General features: G+C 44.5%; 1 long non-coding RNA gene across 2 annotated transcripts in view; it reads right to left on the bottom strand.

Moving 5' to 3' along the window:
* Positions 1-17,260, bottom strand: part of LOC146208365 (uncharacterized) — a 590,053-nt gene that overhangs the window by 407,914 nt on the left and 164,879 nt on the right. The gene's annotated exons all lie outside the window — the stretch shown is intronic.

Raw genomic sequence — 17,260 nt, 5'->3', positions numbered from 1 at the left:
CGAACGATGAAGGGGGAAAAAAATGAAAAGAAAACTTATCAGCTGACTTTATTTCTTCCCCAGCTTTCGTTAAAGCTTTTTACTTGTAGTTGATCCGACATTCTTTTTTTTTTCTACTTGTTTATACAGCTGCTCAAACGAAGTGCTGAGATGGGCTGCAGCGAATGCTCGGCCTAATGGTCTGAAAGAAAAACTGTTGTGTATAGACAATGCGGCCAGGGTATGCAGTCCCTGGACGAGCGAAAAAGGTAAGGTTAGAGAGATAAAGTGCCGGGTGCATTTCCTTATCTGCTTGTTAACATTGAGATAATGTGCGGGCCTTCCGAAACGGTCCTTGGTTGAGAATTTTACTCGTTCAAGCTTGCATGTGAAGAGTAAGTTGTGAGCTTTATGAATACCTTTATTCGTACTGTTATCTGCATTAAACATAAAATTAAAGCGTTACATAGTATAAAAGAGTATGAAGCTGTTTGTAATAGTTCTCTAATGACATGTGTTATCTCTCGCGGCATGCGATTATGACTAGACCGATCTTAAAGCTGCGATCTTCACAGAAAAAAGACAGAAAGAAGAGCACCGACTATAGTGTATTCATCTAGTTCAATAGGTGTTAGTAAGCTTAACTAACAGTCAGTAATTGGAGCGAGATTGTAATGAAGCTTGGTTGAAAACAGACTCATTTAAACAACTTTTGTCGGCAGATAGGGTACACTGCCGACAAGCAAAGAATTCAATATAATTTTGATAGAGTGGTCAATGACGACGAGGCGCTCAAAACCAAGAATGACACGTAATTCCTCCCTTGCGGCTTGATGTAGCTGTTTTGTGTTGTTTATTGAGCGAGAATTAAAAAAAATAACGAAAGGCTTCTATCTTTCTAGTCTTTCTATTTATTGAAATACCTCTTCCAAGGAGCTATTTTTTACTGATGGCTTTTATGGCCTGCGTGTATGAACATCATTGTCTGAACGCTTACATCATGCATTAAATGTCATCCACTGCTTTGTTTTTGATGAGAATTACACGAGCGTATTGTTTAACTCAGTTACTAAGTCTACGAATTGTAGACAACTACTTCCACGCAGAGACGATTACTGCTTTTGAAGGAAAACGGCCTTCAAATTTAATACTTGGTTCATACATACCCCGGAGTCTAACCGTCTAGTTTAAACTATAATTTGTTGATCATTGTTTTTTCTTTTTTACTTACAATGAGCAATACTAGAATTTTAAGATTCAATTACTAAGTGAAAACAGATTATTTTTGAAAGCACGCTAACATCTCTGCGCAGAATAATAAACGTTATTAACAGCAGTAGCTTAGTAAATTCAGTAGTCATGAAACTGATTTTTTTTTTTATTAATTCGCACGGAATTCCAGTTTTTTTTTTTTTTTTCTGGATGCCACATTCGTTCGTTTGTGCTTCATGATGATATTGTGATCTTTCATCTGTCAAGAATCACTTTGTCAAACACGGATATCATCCCTAGTAGATTGCTGTTGAGAAACGGACACCTATAACCAAGATAGCAAATAAAGGTGAGGTGTAAAAACCTCACCTTTTTTTGCTCCTGGGGCTGTAAAAAGCCCCAGGAGTTTTAGAAATTTGACGGTTGAACGTTTGCCGCTGCGCGAATATTGTTAAAACAATGGCAGCACCCGCGCAGTGCAGCGTCAATAAATTCACCCTCGTAGAACCTTTGTCATTTTGTACCACGGACGGACTGTGCAAAATGCTTTATTATGTTTGAAAGCAAGTATGTTACTTGGAATCGAAAACTGCGACGTACTATACGACGCGAATGCATGGCTGGCCAAACTGAATTTTATTTCGCTTAAATTTTGGTACTGTTAATCACTTGTATAATTGTGTGATAGTTACTGATGTACTGCCTCAGAAACACGCAGGATTTCACAGCTTATTTGAAATTTTGGGCATCGCGAAATATCTCAACTTTTCTTTAGTTTTTGCACTTAGGCACCGGCACTTTGAAGACCGTTTTCCTGTAGCTAAATATACATATATTTCTTCAATAAAAACCTTTTTTCCACAAAAAATGAAGTTTTGATAACTTTGTCATGGATTCGCCAATGAGCGCTGCGACTCACCTTGCTGTATCTATGATCACATTGCGGAGCATCTACTCCAAATACCGCTTAAACTGTATTTTGGTTCCTGAGCAATAAGAAACAACCTCATAAGAAAAGCCTTGCTTTGAGCAGCCCTAATATTTCTTTACAGTTAAATGTATTGCATGCTTACCGAAAGTTATATCCGGATTCTGATAGGTGTCCCTAAGGGCCGCTGCTAAGTAACATACAAGAGGGCGAACTTTTTCAAGGCGTGTGTTAGTACGGTTAGTTATTTCTAACGTACTAACACGTGATAAACGGGGCTGCCAAGTACATTGACAGTGTGGAAATACTGTACAAGATGACGAACGTTTGCAAAACGCGTCTTACTATCGCTATGAATTCTCAACCATAATGACGAACACTTTGCAAAATTTGTCATCTTGTATGTTATTTAGACACCGTAAATGTACTTAGGAGCCTCGCTTATCGGGAATGACAAGTTTCCGTTCGATACAGAACTGCAATAAAAAAATAATAATGTACACTCTTAACATCACAAAATAATGTGCAATATATGTGCAACGTATCAATATAACTGTCACCGGGTCTGTGTAGACGTAGAAGCATTCTGGTATTATCTATGTACAAGGACAACCCCGGAGGTCACTTTGAATGTCCATCTTAGCCCTGAATGAAGGCTACGAATCAATCTGCTTTTGCAACGGCGCTTTGTACACATCGATGTATAGTGCATACACATGCAAACGTGTCGTGGACGGCTTAGGAAAAATCTATGGACATTCTTTCTTATCCCCCGCGCCAGTGCATCAACTCAGAAAGGAGGGCGAAGCCATTTTCTGCTGCAAAAACAAAAACAGCATCAATCGTGCCCCGCCGGTGGCTGCGTAGACACCCGCACCCTAACATTCACATATATTTTATCGCTCTATAGTGACCCTAGTTAACCAAGGCATTGCCCCAGCTTTGACCAGAACCGTGGTACTTTGCACGGTTTATTTTAATGCACAGGCAGCGATGCCTTGAAGCTTGAAAGAGCTCACGCTTCCATTGGTTTCATCATTTATTTCTTCCCCATATAATATATTACTTTTTGGAGGAAACGCGTTGTCGTTCGGTCCTTTTTTTCTGACTCTGATTTATTGTTTCTTCGCTTCGCAAACGCATATGCAGCAGAGACGGTAGTATTTGTGTATCTCTCCGGCGCGCTCTCAGTTCGCTCAGTGCGTTCCATCATGTTGAAACGCTGGTCGCATTTTCTTCACACGGCCGCGCAAGCGATGCCCCTGATTCGCACCGCGTTGAGCAAGCCCCCGGCGATCCTGAACCGCATAGTCGTAGTGTAGTGGTTCGATGCTTTCTTCCCGGTTCCCTGATGTTGTTGTTTTTGTTGTTATTGTTGCGGTTTGTCTTCGAAAGCGAGAGCAAGCTCGGACTCTCGGAGTAAGCAGTGTGGTCGTCTGGGAAAGGGATCAATACATAGCCACCCAAAGTGAAAGCTAATCGATTGCGGGACTTTCTTAGCGATCAATACAAGCATCTATAGAAACAACCGCTGATTGATGGGTACTGCGAACTCTGCAATTCTCGTGTCGCTTTTTGCTCTTGCGCTTGCGTTGTTTTCTTTTTGGGGGATGAAACAAAGCACGTCGCGAAGTTGTCTTCTTTGCAGAAATGAAACGACAAGTGAATAAATAACGGCGAAACTTCGGCAGAGCCTCCCATGCACGCGGCGAGGTTTTGATTGCTTTCACTCGTTCGGCGAACAGGTGCTCTTGAGACAACCTCAGTTATTTATCCGCACTAGCCAGCAGTGCAAACACCGCAAACTTTCCGATCCCCAAATGGAGTGGCGAAGAAACGTTTCTGAGGAAAAACGGCAGCCAGAGAAGCACAAAAAACAAAGAAGAGGAAAAAAATTCATAAAAGGAATTGCGATACGCTGAACGATGACTCCCCCTTTGCTTTTGTTCGATCAAACCTCGCAGGGCATCAAGACGAATTGCTCCTCCTGCGAGATTTAGCTGTCACTGGTCCCGGCGCTGTTCTCTCGTAACGGGCATCTAAAAAACTGTCGATGGTTCACACAGTGTGTGTCCTTTGGATATTTATTTATTTATTTATTTATTTATTTATTTATTTATTTATTTATTTATTTATTTATTTATTTATTTATTTATTTATTTATTTATTTATTTATTTAATTTTTGCTCCTGAAATAGCGGAGCGCTCTTTGCCTTTCTCACAGGTGTGCGAAGGTTACGATTTCGAGTGTTAATGTCACCGCGGAGGTTCGTCAGCGGCTCATTATGTAAAGAGCTCGCGCCATCATAGCGAACTGTAATTACGCCCTCCGGTTCGCTTTCATGCGACCCCGTACTTTCTCTTTGCTCATGCCTGCTATTTTCGTCTTTACTTCCTCTCAAGAACGGCTGTTCTAATGACTGCTGGTGCTCGGAAGGCTCATTAAATGCACCTGTAGCAACAAAGTCTGTTATTGTACTTGCTTTCATTTCGGCGTTTTAGCTGTTGTTGCTTTTTTTTGCAGTGCCCTCTGGGGGCCCTTGCGCTCGGCTATTGCAGTCAGTGAACTAAGATTTCTGTGCCGATTCCCACATGTAATTATATACCTGTGAGCTAGTGTTCACCGATGGGAAGGTTTGCCCTTCTACATGGTATAATTTCCTTATTAGTCAGATGAATACAAATATCGCCAGTGTTTATTCGGTAGGGAGAGTGCGATACAGCACAATGCAGTTAGAGTTGAATACATTACCCTCCACAAGTTGTTAGTATATTCGCTATAACGGAATGCTTTCATTGCCAACCATAAATAGCATGTGTTTATTCGTTTTATTTGTGGTCAGCTCATGGTATGACGAGCTTATTCGAAAATAAACCTTTTTTTTTATCTTGCACTGTAATGCTGAAGAAAAAAACTGCTTCTTTGTTACTGAGTACAACCTTTCTGAGAGCAATATAAATTACGGTGGCATTTTTTCTTTTTTTTTTTAACTTTCATGATATGGTCATTTCTGCCCAATACATGCCTGAACAATCCTTTGCGGAGTCTAGAACTTTTTGCTGTGTTCTGGGTAATGCTTAATAGAAAACTCTCCATTCGTGAATCACGGACAAATATTACAGATTTCATCGTTCCGAATGCCTTTATGAGAGTTGATAGCCCTCCCGTCATTGCTAGTCAGTGGTTGAAGGTCACTTAGCACCTGTGAAAAGCACTAGAGAATTTCCTGTGTTTATTCACTGCGGACTGCCACCGTAAAGGATATCTGTTATTACCGGTATTTTTCTGGGAAGATGAAGATCACTAGACAGCGCAATAAAAACAGCCAACGAAGGACAGCACACTAAAAGGAAACCGGCATAAGGCTGTCTCCGGCCTCGCCTCGTAGCTCCTTTTAGAGTTTTCATTTGCTGGCTGTTACTTTTGCGATTTGAACAAAATCGCTCTGATTAAGATTCTGATTCCTAGATTGAAGCTCGTGTTCTCAGTATAGCTGATGAAAGACATTTTACGGCGCTAAATGTTCATTCTGTGGCTGGAATACCCTGGAATAGGAAGAATACCCTCCAATCGTGACGCCATTTGCTGATTTACAATATCAAGCGGCCAGAAATAAAAACCAGTTCGCTTAGAATACCTGCGCAGTTAAAGCTTCCCAAGGATTTCACTTGCGTAGGAAATTTACATCAGGAAGGTTCCGCGGGCCAACCGTTTATGCCATCGACAGCGAAAAGAAAGCCTAGGTAATAGAAAATAGACGCTATGATTATTCCCGTATGGCTGCCGCCTGTCCAGCCGCGGCATCCTTATAAGATTCCGGAGCAGCGGACGCAGAACAAGGGAGGCCAGTGCAAGCAACGGTCGATGACGCAAGGTACAAACTCCGTGTTTCTGAGGGCACTGCCTCCAGATTTCCGAGAATATGGATTAGTAGCTCCTCAGAAACATTTGGACCTCAACCCCCTAATTTCATTTGTATACAAATCCTGGGGTGCAACGGGCTCCATGGTCACTTATCCCGAATCACATTGATTATTCTAAATAAAGGCTAGTGAGTAGCAACGTTAAGTTACTCTCTTTTTTACTAACCGCTTTCTATTAGTAGTAGTGTTTCAATCTCATGAAGCAGCAGTATTCATAGTGAACATTGGTCCCCAAGCATTGATCTTTATTTCCAAGGGTATGTGTACGGACATGCCTTACAGAACTCAATTGTTTTTCTGTAAGACTGATAACAACGATTCATTGCACCTCAGCAACAGTGAATAAAAGCGAGTACTATCATTTCTTCAGCAATGGCACTTTTCTTGCGCATGACTCTCTTTGTGTCCGTCAGTACGGCTTCATATGTGCATGCGTGCGTCTGCCCGTGTATTGATGCCGTTATCGTGCAACCATGGTCAAGGCAATTCCAAGTACTCCGACAACGCACCTGAGCTTTTACTAGCGCCACCTGTTGTGTTACATCTGAAACGCCGTAGCACGCAGTACAAAACACGACCGCGAGAGGACAGGTGAGTAGAATGATCCACTTGGTCAGGCAAGAGCGAAGACAGCGTCAAAAGATACCATTGTTTCGGAAGGAAGTTGCAACGCTGCTCTCATTTCTGGCATCTTCGAAAGGGAGCGCAGCAGGCGTGACACCAGAAGGAACGAGCTGCCAAGATGCGCATTTTTTGGCGATGTAGACAACGTTCGCTCAATCTGGACGCGGAAAAGATGCAGCAGCGTGTCCCAGAACAGCGCTAAATGTACAGACCTCAAGCAAACTACGGGAGGTAAACGAGCCACATGGGTTAAAAGTGAGCCGGAGAGTAGTGATGGTACAGGGCACGAACGTAAGAGAAAATAAAATATATAGAAGCTAAAAGTGAACGATGGCGTACAGCTTTACGACGGAATAAAATGCAGCGGTTAAAATTAGTACAGTCGTATTCCGTTGAATCGCGAGCAGGACAATCCCCCCCCCCCCCCCCCCTCTGTGTTGCCTACAAATAGCAAGCTTCATAAATACTTGTTTCTTGGTTAGCAGGCGCAATACAGTACTTCACGAATATGGTTTTTGTGTGACCACTATTACTTCTTATTGTGCACGATATATTGTTAACGGCCAACTTCGAAGCATCCTCCTTTGGCCTATCAAAAAAATTGTTTAAGTTGGAAATTATAACTCTAGTTAATTGGTTAATGCCCTGAAATCGATCATTACCATTTGTATTTTTATGAAGGCGAAATATAACAGTTCGGCATTAGTAATGCACGTTCAACAACAGCCGGTAGTTTAATTTAATCCAATACCCGATTCCGCGTCTTCCAAAGGTTACTTAAAATTTCCGGCAGCTAAAGGGAAAAAAATATAAACTCAATCCAATATTTAGTTTCTAACAAAAATCAATTTTTTGGTTCTTACTAGTAGTTCTAAGTTTTGTTTAATGCATAATAAAAAATAATAACAATCAGCCAAAGTGGGTGATGGCCAAGATTTAAGGGCACCTCCGGCAGCTTTTCAACATTTTCCAGCTAATGGCTGTTTTATACTTCTAAGATTCCCTTTTGATATGTGCGGTAGAAACTCTCAGAAAAAGCTAGGAAATATTTTAGAACAGCAAGAACATCATTTTCGAAAACGAAACCGCGAGACCAAGACTACAGACGCTCTTTGATAAGACGACGTCGACTGTGACCTCATGGGTTGGTTCGGCGAGCTGAGCAGGCTTCTGAGATGTCAGACACTGCCCGGAACCGTGTCATGCGCTTTTGTCAACACATCTGAAGGAGCGAAAAGCAGCTTTACTGAGGGCAGCGATTCACAGAAAGCAATACACTAAACGGATATCGATCGGATAAATCGCTCTTCGTGTATTCCCAACCATCTCAAAAGCTAGTGGACGCACTTCTGAAAGACAGAAGCGGCTTCTTAAACTCGGAGATGTATGTACTCATGCTATTTCGTGCGCAAATATTTCTTATAGAATCATAGTGACGAGAGTTACAGTGGCACTCCCGCTTAAAGCTGATACCGCTGTTACCGCTGTCTTCAGGTTGATCATCACGCTCATCAGGCTGCTTATAGCGGACTAATTTTTTTTTTTTCATACAGGAGATAGACAATACCCGCAACATGCGAAATAAATCAAGATGCATATAAGTATATCTTCAAGAACGACCCAGATAAAATGAACCCGGGGTTCAATAAATGACAGCGTCTTGAGGCATACTTGTCAGATTTCCGTCCCCCTTCCTTTTTTCGTTATTAGTAATACGAAATGCTAATTATTATCAAGCGACCTACTTCGAATAGTTGGCCGCATGGTGTTACAAGCAAACCAAAGCAAGAAAACTGAAGCCCAAGCAGGCGTAGGGACTGTAGAAAATTTTATTTGGTGCGGTTGAATAAAATGTACGCTGCATATAATAAACACCAGTTCGGAGAAAAGTTTCGATCACTTTAAAGCGATACATTAAAGGTTGCGTTAATCAGAAGATCTGGAGTCCGTGTCAGCATCGGTATTGTGAGCGAAAAACAGCGGGCATGGCGCTGGCAGATGGTATCTGACACGGCCGAGCACTGATCATTCTATGGTCTGTGCTACTTAACGAGGTCCCTTAATTGATATCAGAAAATTGTGAGGAGCTGACAAGTCTAGTTGCTCATTAGAGGCGAGAATGTGGAATAAGAATCAACCTTCCAGTGCTCTTAAGTGACGAGCCATACGCGCGACTACTAGGCCACGTAGGCACGTTCATGAGTCTTTGTTAAAGCAGAAATTTATATGCCGGGTGGCCCACACTCGCGTCATACCTTTAAGGGCAGGGTTTAATTAGCCCCCATAACATTTTGTGTTTCTGTTCTCTCTTACCCATCACCTTTATATCCACCCACCCACTTCCCCCAGTGCAAGGTAGCAAACCGGTTTCTGCTGCCGGCTAACCTCCCTGTCTTTCCTCCATCTACTCCTCCTCATGCTAACATGCTTTGATATAAATGTGCGGCTTCGAACAGAAAGTCTGGTTTGGTCTGTGAGGTTTAACGTCCCAAAGTGACTCAGGTTATTAGAGACGCCGTAGTGGAGGACTCCGGAAATTTCGACCACCTGGGATTCTTTACCGTGCATTGATATCGCACAGCACACGAGCGCCTTGCTTTTCGCCTCCATCGAAAAGCGGCCACCGGGGCTGGGATTCGATCCCGCGTCCTTGGCCACAGTAGTCGAGCGCCTTAAACCGCTGCGCCACACCGGCGGGGTTCGAACAAAAAGGCTGCTGCATAATTTCCTGGGAACACTGTTGCCATATATGGGCACGAATCAATGAAGTGACACAGAGTTCACCGTAGCCTACTTCCTCTTGACTGCCGCATCTCGTTTAACTAGCTACTTTGATAGGCGAATGTGCTAGAAAACATGAAGAAAAAATTGGCATTCAAGCGATAGCTCGAGGAAGTCCGAAAGCTTCTCCGGGGCAGACGCATTGTTCACAACACTGTGGTGCAAAGCGTTTCGAGCACGCGCGCACTTGTTGCGTTTTGTGTGCACAGCGGATAGCCCTAACCTACCTGTCGCAAACCTTTTTGCCTCTCGGAAATTTATTGTAAATCACGTCTTTTGCCCACGCTGATGAACCTACAGAACCCAAAGCACAGCGAAAGTTTCCGTGACCCACCATTCTGAAGCACACGCGACGTCAAGCTTAAAACCGAAAACTAAGCTGGTATGAGTTCGCTTAAGTGCCGCGAAGCACCTTACGATTCCCGTGCTCGCGTCTGCACGACCATCCTATGACGTCACTAGGCAGGGTGGCCGGCAAAAATAGCTCAATTATAGGCTGTGCCTCGCGTCAAGGGACACTCATCTTGAAATTTTACTTACGGAAAAACTACGTTAAATACAGGCGAGATATATGTCACGGGAGATCGGATCATTATGGATAAATAGTCTTAAATATCCTTAATATAGTTATGAGTATGAAAAATCGTCGGGGTTGCCCTTCAAAAAATCGGCATGAGCAGTCAGTGGACAAGTTAACGGTTTAATGGTTTCAGCGCCATGCAACAATTTGTGCATGGTCCTTATCACAGACTGATTAAGCAACCACAGCAGCTAGCCCTTCTTGCCGAATGCACCAACCAATCTTCAGTTTAGTTAAGAGGGTAATAGAAAATTTAAGCTCGAGTTAGTAGAATATTAGAGCGAAGAGGTTGTTCCTCGCTTGTTTCACGGTTCTCTTCGTTTATTTATGTCTCTACCAGCTGGTTCGATGCGAAACACCGAATATTTATCTTAGCTCTGCATTCTATCGTTACCTCCGAATTCTCTCCTGGATTCTCTCCGAGCCATTTCGATGAGGGATACGAAACCGTATTCTTATCCCTTCGGTTTACTGTCATTTTCTGCCGGTCTGTTTGGCACGAGGGGGGAGGGAGGAGGGGCTCGAAGCATTCTCTTTTGTAATCATCATTATATCTTTCTGTGTGGGCATCTTCTAACGGTCACCTTGGATGGACTACGGTCACACAGTGACTAAGGGGGGCTCCACATAACGGCCGTGTAAAGAGGACCCATTTATTGCTAGGAAGGTTGGATTCTAAAGCGGGACTTCTTTCCTTCCATCTCTCGATTTGAAAGTGTGAAGTCAGGATCGAGAATAATTCAATAATCACCGTATGAATGTGAATGAGACTTGCTTATACTCAACTTGCTCAACTTGCTTAAAGAAATGGCATGGGGTCGACAGCTAGTCTCTGTGTCCCTTATCTTGTGACGAGAATATAAAAGGTAAAAGAATTCTTGTTTACACTGAGCCAAGCACCTGCGACACACTAATTTTTTCTGAAATGCTTCTTAGGCATAGTTTTATTCTACCTCGAAGATAATTCGGGAAGAAACATTCAATTTCAGTCCGCTTGACTGATTAATGATGACTTTATTATTAGCGTGTAAAGTAGGCTGCCTGAATCACGGCTATATTAAAAAAGCAGTAAGCGTAATGGCATAATGCTTTGTATCCACTCTTGAAAAAAAAAAAAAAACTCGGTCGAAATTTTTCATTATGGTCGAGCTTTATTTATTGTTCGGTGCAAGAAATTAAAACTGAACTCTAACGCTAAAGGAAGCAAAAGAAGCTGATGTATTGGTGGCAATTTCTCACATAACAGGTCAGACAAATACTCATGTACGCGGCTAGCTGGAGCAGGAGATCAGCTCAAAAGTTATTAAAAGTGCGGGCAGTATGAAAAGCAGCAAACAAAAAAAAAAAAAAAAGCTTTTTGAAAAACGCTAACTGCTACCACCAATCCCCAACCATGCAAAGTGCCAACCAAATTGCAAGTTCAAGTTAGAACCTGTGTGCTGTGTCTCCTACGAATACCCTGCGAAAGATCGAACGAACTATAACTGCGCCCTGTCGTTGCGGTCCGATATTTGCGTAGCAATTGGTTCGCGAGGAGCCGCTCCGCGGAGACCTTGGGAGCGAGAGAAGAGGCGGCAGCTCCGTGGACTGAAAAGGGTTTAGGCGCCAAATTACTCGATCTCCGCGCGTGAACAATAAACAGTGCCGCCCTGGACTTACGGCTGAGAGAACTCGCGGTTGGTTTTTGCTACAAAGAAGAAAGGAAAAGTAGACAGAGCAGAACCGGCATTTTTTCAACATAATCGAGCACACCGTTTAGCCCGAAAGGGGCAAGATATAATTACTTCCGAGTCATCAACGTTGCTCTTGGCAGCAGTGCGACGGACGGCGACGGGTTTTGTCGGTCTCCCTAGTGAGAAGGAACTCATTACATGGGCGCCAGCATTGGTGCTTCTAGTGCTTCTTTTCGTAGTCGTCACGTCCGGCACGTGCGGCTTGCTTTGTGTGCTGGCTTCGTTTGCTTTTGAAAGCGTTGTTTCGTCTTTGTCGATCGAGAACCTCGGTTTGCCGTGCCCAGTAGTTCCCGCTTGGTTTCATGATTGCGCGTGAACCGGTCTTTTAACTCCGCTATAGAATGCCTTCGGGAAGTTTGCTTTGTTGTAAAAGAATGCGGCCAAGAAGTTCTCAGTTCAGGAGCAAACTTCTTTTCACTCGCTCAGTTCATATTCATGCCGTAATTTGCTGCGGCTCCAAGGACGCACCAATTGCGTTCATTATTTTCTCTTTGTGTGCCACCTCATCATTCAGCATAACAAGCTACAGGAATGCCGCATATCTCTTAAAGGCAGAGGCCGCTCCTGAGTGCACAGTGGGTAACGTAGGCACGCGTGGATTGACCATTGAGGACATTTAAGAAACAAGCGATTTATTTTCCATGTATTTTTTTGATGGACCGCGATGTATTTTATATAAACATTAATTTGCGACCTCGGCCAGATTATCTGGCAATCACGTGCACTCCACAGAAGAAGTCGACTCTTCCTCTCAGCTTTCGGAATCACCGGGCGTATGACGCTGGTCAAACCTTGACACCTTTCTGTTGCAGGGATGCCGTGGAGCATGGAGGAGATTTCAACGCCCTTCAGAGTGTGGGCACATTCTGTGCTCCTCCCTGCTTCTGCTCCTGTCCCGACTTTTTTTTTCTTCTTCTTCTTGACGTTTTTTCGTATTTGCACTCCCGGGAGGCTAGTGGGCGTCAATGTTCTTCTTCCCCTCTCTGCTTGCTTGAAAACCGGCGAAGGTGGAGAGGGTGTCAGAGTACACGCCCGTTGAGGCTTCCTCCCTACTAACGGATTCTACTGGCGTTGTTTACCCGAGACCTCCCTTCTGCCGCCTAAGGTGTCTTTTTGTCCGTGTATACTCTCTGTCGAGGCGTCATCGCGTCCTCAAGCAGCGTGCGGCTCGTGCAGATCTCGCTCCGCGTCACGCAGAGGCTCGTGACCTAGGCTTCAAACTTTGAGTCCGGTGCACCTCCACCCAGCAGAAATAAGTACTGCCAATGTGCACGAGGCAGCGCGTACGCGATCATCATTGTTACGAGAATAAGGGCTGTTTTGTATGCACAGCTTGTCGAAACCTTGGGGATGAAGAGAGAGGCAGCGACGGTGCTTTGTTTGGCGTAAACAAAACGATCTCGCCTGTTTCGTCATCGCTGAACAGCTTAGAGCGGCTCACAGCGCACGCAAGGGCTTGTGAGTGCGGGCGAAGCCTTGCACATTCGGGGGCGTGGAAAACGGGCTGGGCTTCTGGTTTTCTTCCCACGGTCGGTAACGTATACCGGCTCCAGGGTGGTGGAAGGAACGACCGCTGTTGCTGTTGACTACGAATTATGGCTTCACTACAGTAGCGTGGTTAGAGGGGCTTTGGTTTTTCGCTTTATATTTCCTTTCGCTTTTATCATCGTTGCTCTAGAACAACTTTGCTAACGCCATAGAAGTTGTCACACCTGGAGAATCATTATCCCGGAACTTTCGGGGAGAGTCATCATGCGCAACAGACCAGCATGAAGTAGTTATCGGTGTTGGTGTTCTCGAATTGCGTTAAGAATGCCTATTACTCAGATGTGTCCAGGAACTTCAATTTATAAAGCCTAAATATCAGGATAGAAATTATAGTACAATAATTCTACCTAGTTTAAGTATATTTATGATCAAGGCACTTAATCCTTGTTCACTTGGTTTTGCATTGCATGCAAGCATTTATACTAATCTAAGGTTTTCCTGAACGTCTCCGATGTTTTGTATTTAAAAATTTGCCGGGCCTGTGCGTGTGCGTGCGTGCGTGTGTGTCTGTGTGTGTGTGTGTGCGTGCGTGCGTGCGTGTGCGTGTGCGTGTGCGTGCGTGCGTGTGCATGTGCGTGTGCGTGTGCGTGTGCGTGTGCATGTGCGTGTGCGTGTGCGTGTGCGTGTGCATGTGCATGTGTGCATGTGCATGTCTGTGTGCATGTGCATGTGTGCATGTGCATGTCTGTGTGCATGTGTGTGTCTGCGTGTGCGTGTCTGTGTGTGTGTGTGTGTCTGTGTGTGTGTGTCTGTGTGTGTGTGTCTGTGTGTGTGTCTGTGTGTGTGCGTGTGCGTGTGCGTGTGCGTGCGTGTGCGTGTGCGTGCGTGTGCGTGTGCGTGTGCGTGTGTCTGTGTGTGTGCGTGTGCGTGTGCGTGTGCGTGTGCGTGTGTGTGTGTGTGTGTGCGTGTGTGTGTGTGTGTGTGTGTGTGTGTGTGTGTGTGTGTGTGTGTGTGTGTGTGTGTGTGTGTGTGTGTGTGTGTGTGTGTGTGTGTGTGTGTGTGTGTGTGTGTGTGTGTGTGTGTGTGTGTGTGTGTGTGTGTGTGTGTGTGTGTGTGTGTTTACTTTTAACTGCCTTGGACTTGGATGTAAAGTTTCATATACATTATGTTTATCATCACTGTGAACAAAATGTGAGAAGGAAAAGAGGTGCGATTGTGCGCCGTTTAGCGAGCCTACAACGATTACTTGTTCATAAAAAATAGAAAGATACTTCTTGGATAAAAACAATACATTGCATCTTGACCTTTTAATTTGATGTTCCACAAAACCAGTACTTACTGTGCTAAATGGACCAAATATTAATTGCTGCTAACTGCATAAAGCTGTCGGCATGCTGTCGGCATGCCGACTTCTCACAATTTGAACTGCGTGAACAAATGTTCGGTACTACCCTGTGAATGTTAGCACAGTACGTAGCGTAACGTGGAAGCAATTACTTGTTTTCTTGCTACCTTATGAATTGGCTGAAAAGGAACGAAGTTAACTATTTATCTTTCAATATGTACACAGCTACGACTATTTAGTAAATGTGACAAGTCTACTTTCCTCAACCATGCTGCCTATGACGCCAGTCATAAGCAAGGAGATTAAGTATGCAAGAAATATCTGCCGCAACTAAAACATACTGTCCAGCCCACTTATATATGCATCAGTAATAACGAACGCGGATTTATTACAAAAGAAGATGGAAGTACCGTCAAAATTGCCTTAGGGATATTTGCCACTACGTCTCTAGCCGCATCGTATAGGTCACCAAGTAAGTAGGGAGACACGAATAATCGGACATCTCTCAAGTCCCGAAGCTCCCACCTCTCTCTGTTCTGAAAGAAAGTGTTGACCCACCCATGCAACAGGCTACAAGATCAGCCGGCACGTGTTGTACGCGTGCCGATTAGGTGAAGCTTGTAATGCTGAAGCAAAATAGGGCAGCTGATGTTGAGAGGAAAACTGCTCCACACGGCCAGTGTTCCATCGCCAACACCAATTAGAGGTCTGAGTACTTGTACCGCCATTACTGCTAACCCCGGGCCTAGGGCGTGCTCCGGCGGCCGAGTCGGATCCCAGCCTCCCGCTCTACTGCCGCGAGGAGGAAGCGTTCATAACATCCTGCGCCGTAAACATGAGCTCTGGCAGAGTCACCGCTGTTTCTTTGCGGAGAACCGAGAGGTGATTGGCGAACCCCCACAATGTGTTTCAGTCGTTACCGATACTACCGGGTTCCTAAAGCGGCTGATCTCCAGGAAGTATCATAGCCAGGAGCTTATCACCATGCTGGATAGCTTTGAAAGCGGCTTCACAGAATCTGGTTTGAAGAAAAAGACGTGCACATGCGATTGTTGTAGGGATTTGTATGAAACACATTTCTTGGATTTTGTCTACTTACTGTTTAGTACGAACGTCGTTTACAACCCACGGAATCCGTGTGACAGTCAAATTCGTTAAACTGAGCTTGGCTGCACGTTTGGCGTAGATCGATTTGGAAAAAGTCCTCATTTAACCCCCCTCTGCCTTATCCCTGCTCGTATAAAAACAATCGCGTATAAAATTATGTGTTCCATTAATGTAAGTACACCTTGACATCGCGCCCTTTGTGAGGGTTCTCACCATAAAGACAGTGCGCCTTATTCAAATCAGCAAGTTTCGAAGCTTGCGTGGTACAGTTCTCAATAAGCACTTCATTAGGAGGTTAGATTAAACTACCCAAAGATGATAGCGCGTTGGCCACGGATCGCGTCTACCCATGAAGATTTGTAGAATGTATGACTTGTAGGAGGACGCTTATACTTCGCGTTAAGTGTAGATATTTATAGCGTACGCACTCATTGCCTCACCTATTCCTACTCTGATGCTCACCCCCGTTTCTTAACCTTTTACAAACGATGTTGACATTCCGCCTCGACATATTCGGCTTTACGAATCAACTTCGCTTCAGCCCTGCATTTATGATCGTCGGCAGCTTCCTGGCGACGCTGAAGGTCCAGCTCGGCATCTTTCCTTTTCGGCTTCCATCGCACAATTAGGACATTTCGTTTCCGTTTATAATGCTCGTACCTCAGCATCCCGCCTTCGCTTCAAGCATATAGGTGACTCAAGCGGTCTTCTCCACATTTTCGGCATCCCTCTTACGACTTATATCTGCTTGTCGAGCACCACGATCACAAGAAGACATCCTGAAATGGCGCCCCAGCACTGTTACACGCATCTGATACAGCGTGGGACGACGTTACCGTACTAGTTTCCGCCACAGTTTTTGTCAGACGCTTTCAAATTCAGTAATACACACGCGCACGCACGCACGCACGCACACACACACACACACACACACACACACACACACACACACACACACACACACACACACACACACACACACACACACACACACACACACACACACACACACACACACACACACACACACACACACACACACACACACACACACACACACACACACAGACATACAAACGCGCGCGCGCACACACAAGATTATTTACCTACAACACGCTGGTTTCCTTCACTAATCAATTAGTCAACGTATCATATTGTTACGGGGATGTACTTAATGTAACGGCACTGCGATGGGCGGAACTCGACGCTAAAACTTAACAATATTATCCCCGTAACAATATTATCAGCCACCCCAAATGAATCAATGAACACTACATATTTCATATACACTCGATCAATACAAGCCCTTCATGCTTTTTTTACTTGTCCCAGAAGTGGACGCACAGCTGTTTGTGTCAATGCAAGGATTCGAACCCCCCCCACTTTCGAATCCCAGCCAAGCAGGCTAACCACTACTCTACTACTCTATAGTGATGACGATGATTATGACCCTTTGAAACGGGTCGGCACCGGAGAAGCCATTTATCGTGGCAAAGACGTATCAGGTCTCCAGTTCCGACGGCCGCTGCATGACGGCGCCACCCATATGCTTTCGCCTG

Source organism: Amblyomma maculatum, chromosome 1 (genome assembly GCF_055883805.1).
Source record: "Amblyomma maculatum isolate TAMU_Amacu chromosome 1, ASM5588380v1, whole genome shotgun sequence".
NCBI lineage: Eukaryota > Metazoa > Arthropoda > Arachnida > Ixodida > Ixodidae > Amblyomma > Amblyomma maculatum.
The sequence above is the reverse complement of the archived record's forward strand: the minus strand, read 5'-3'. Positions and strand labels throughout refer to the sequence as shown.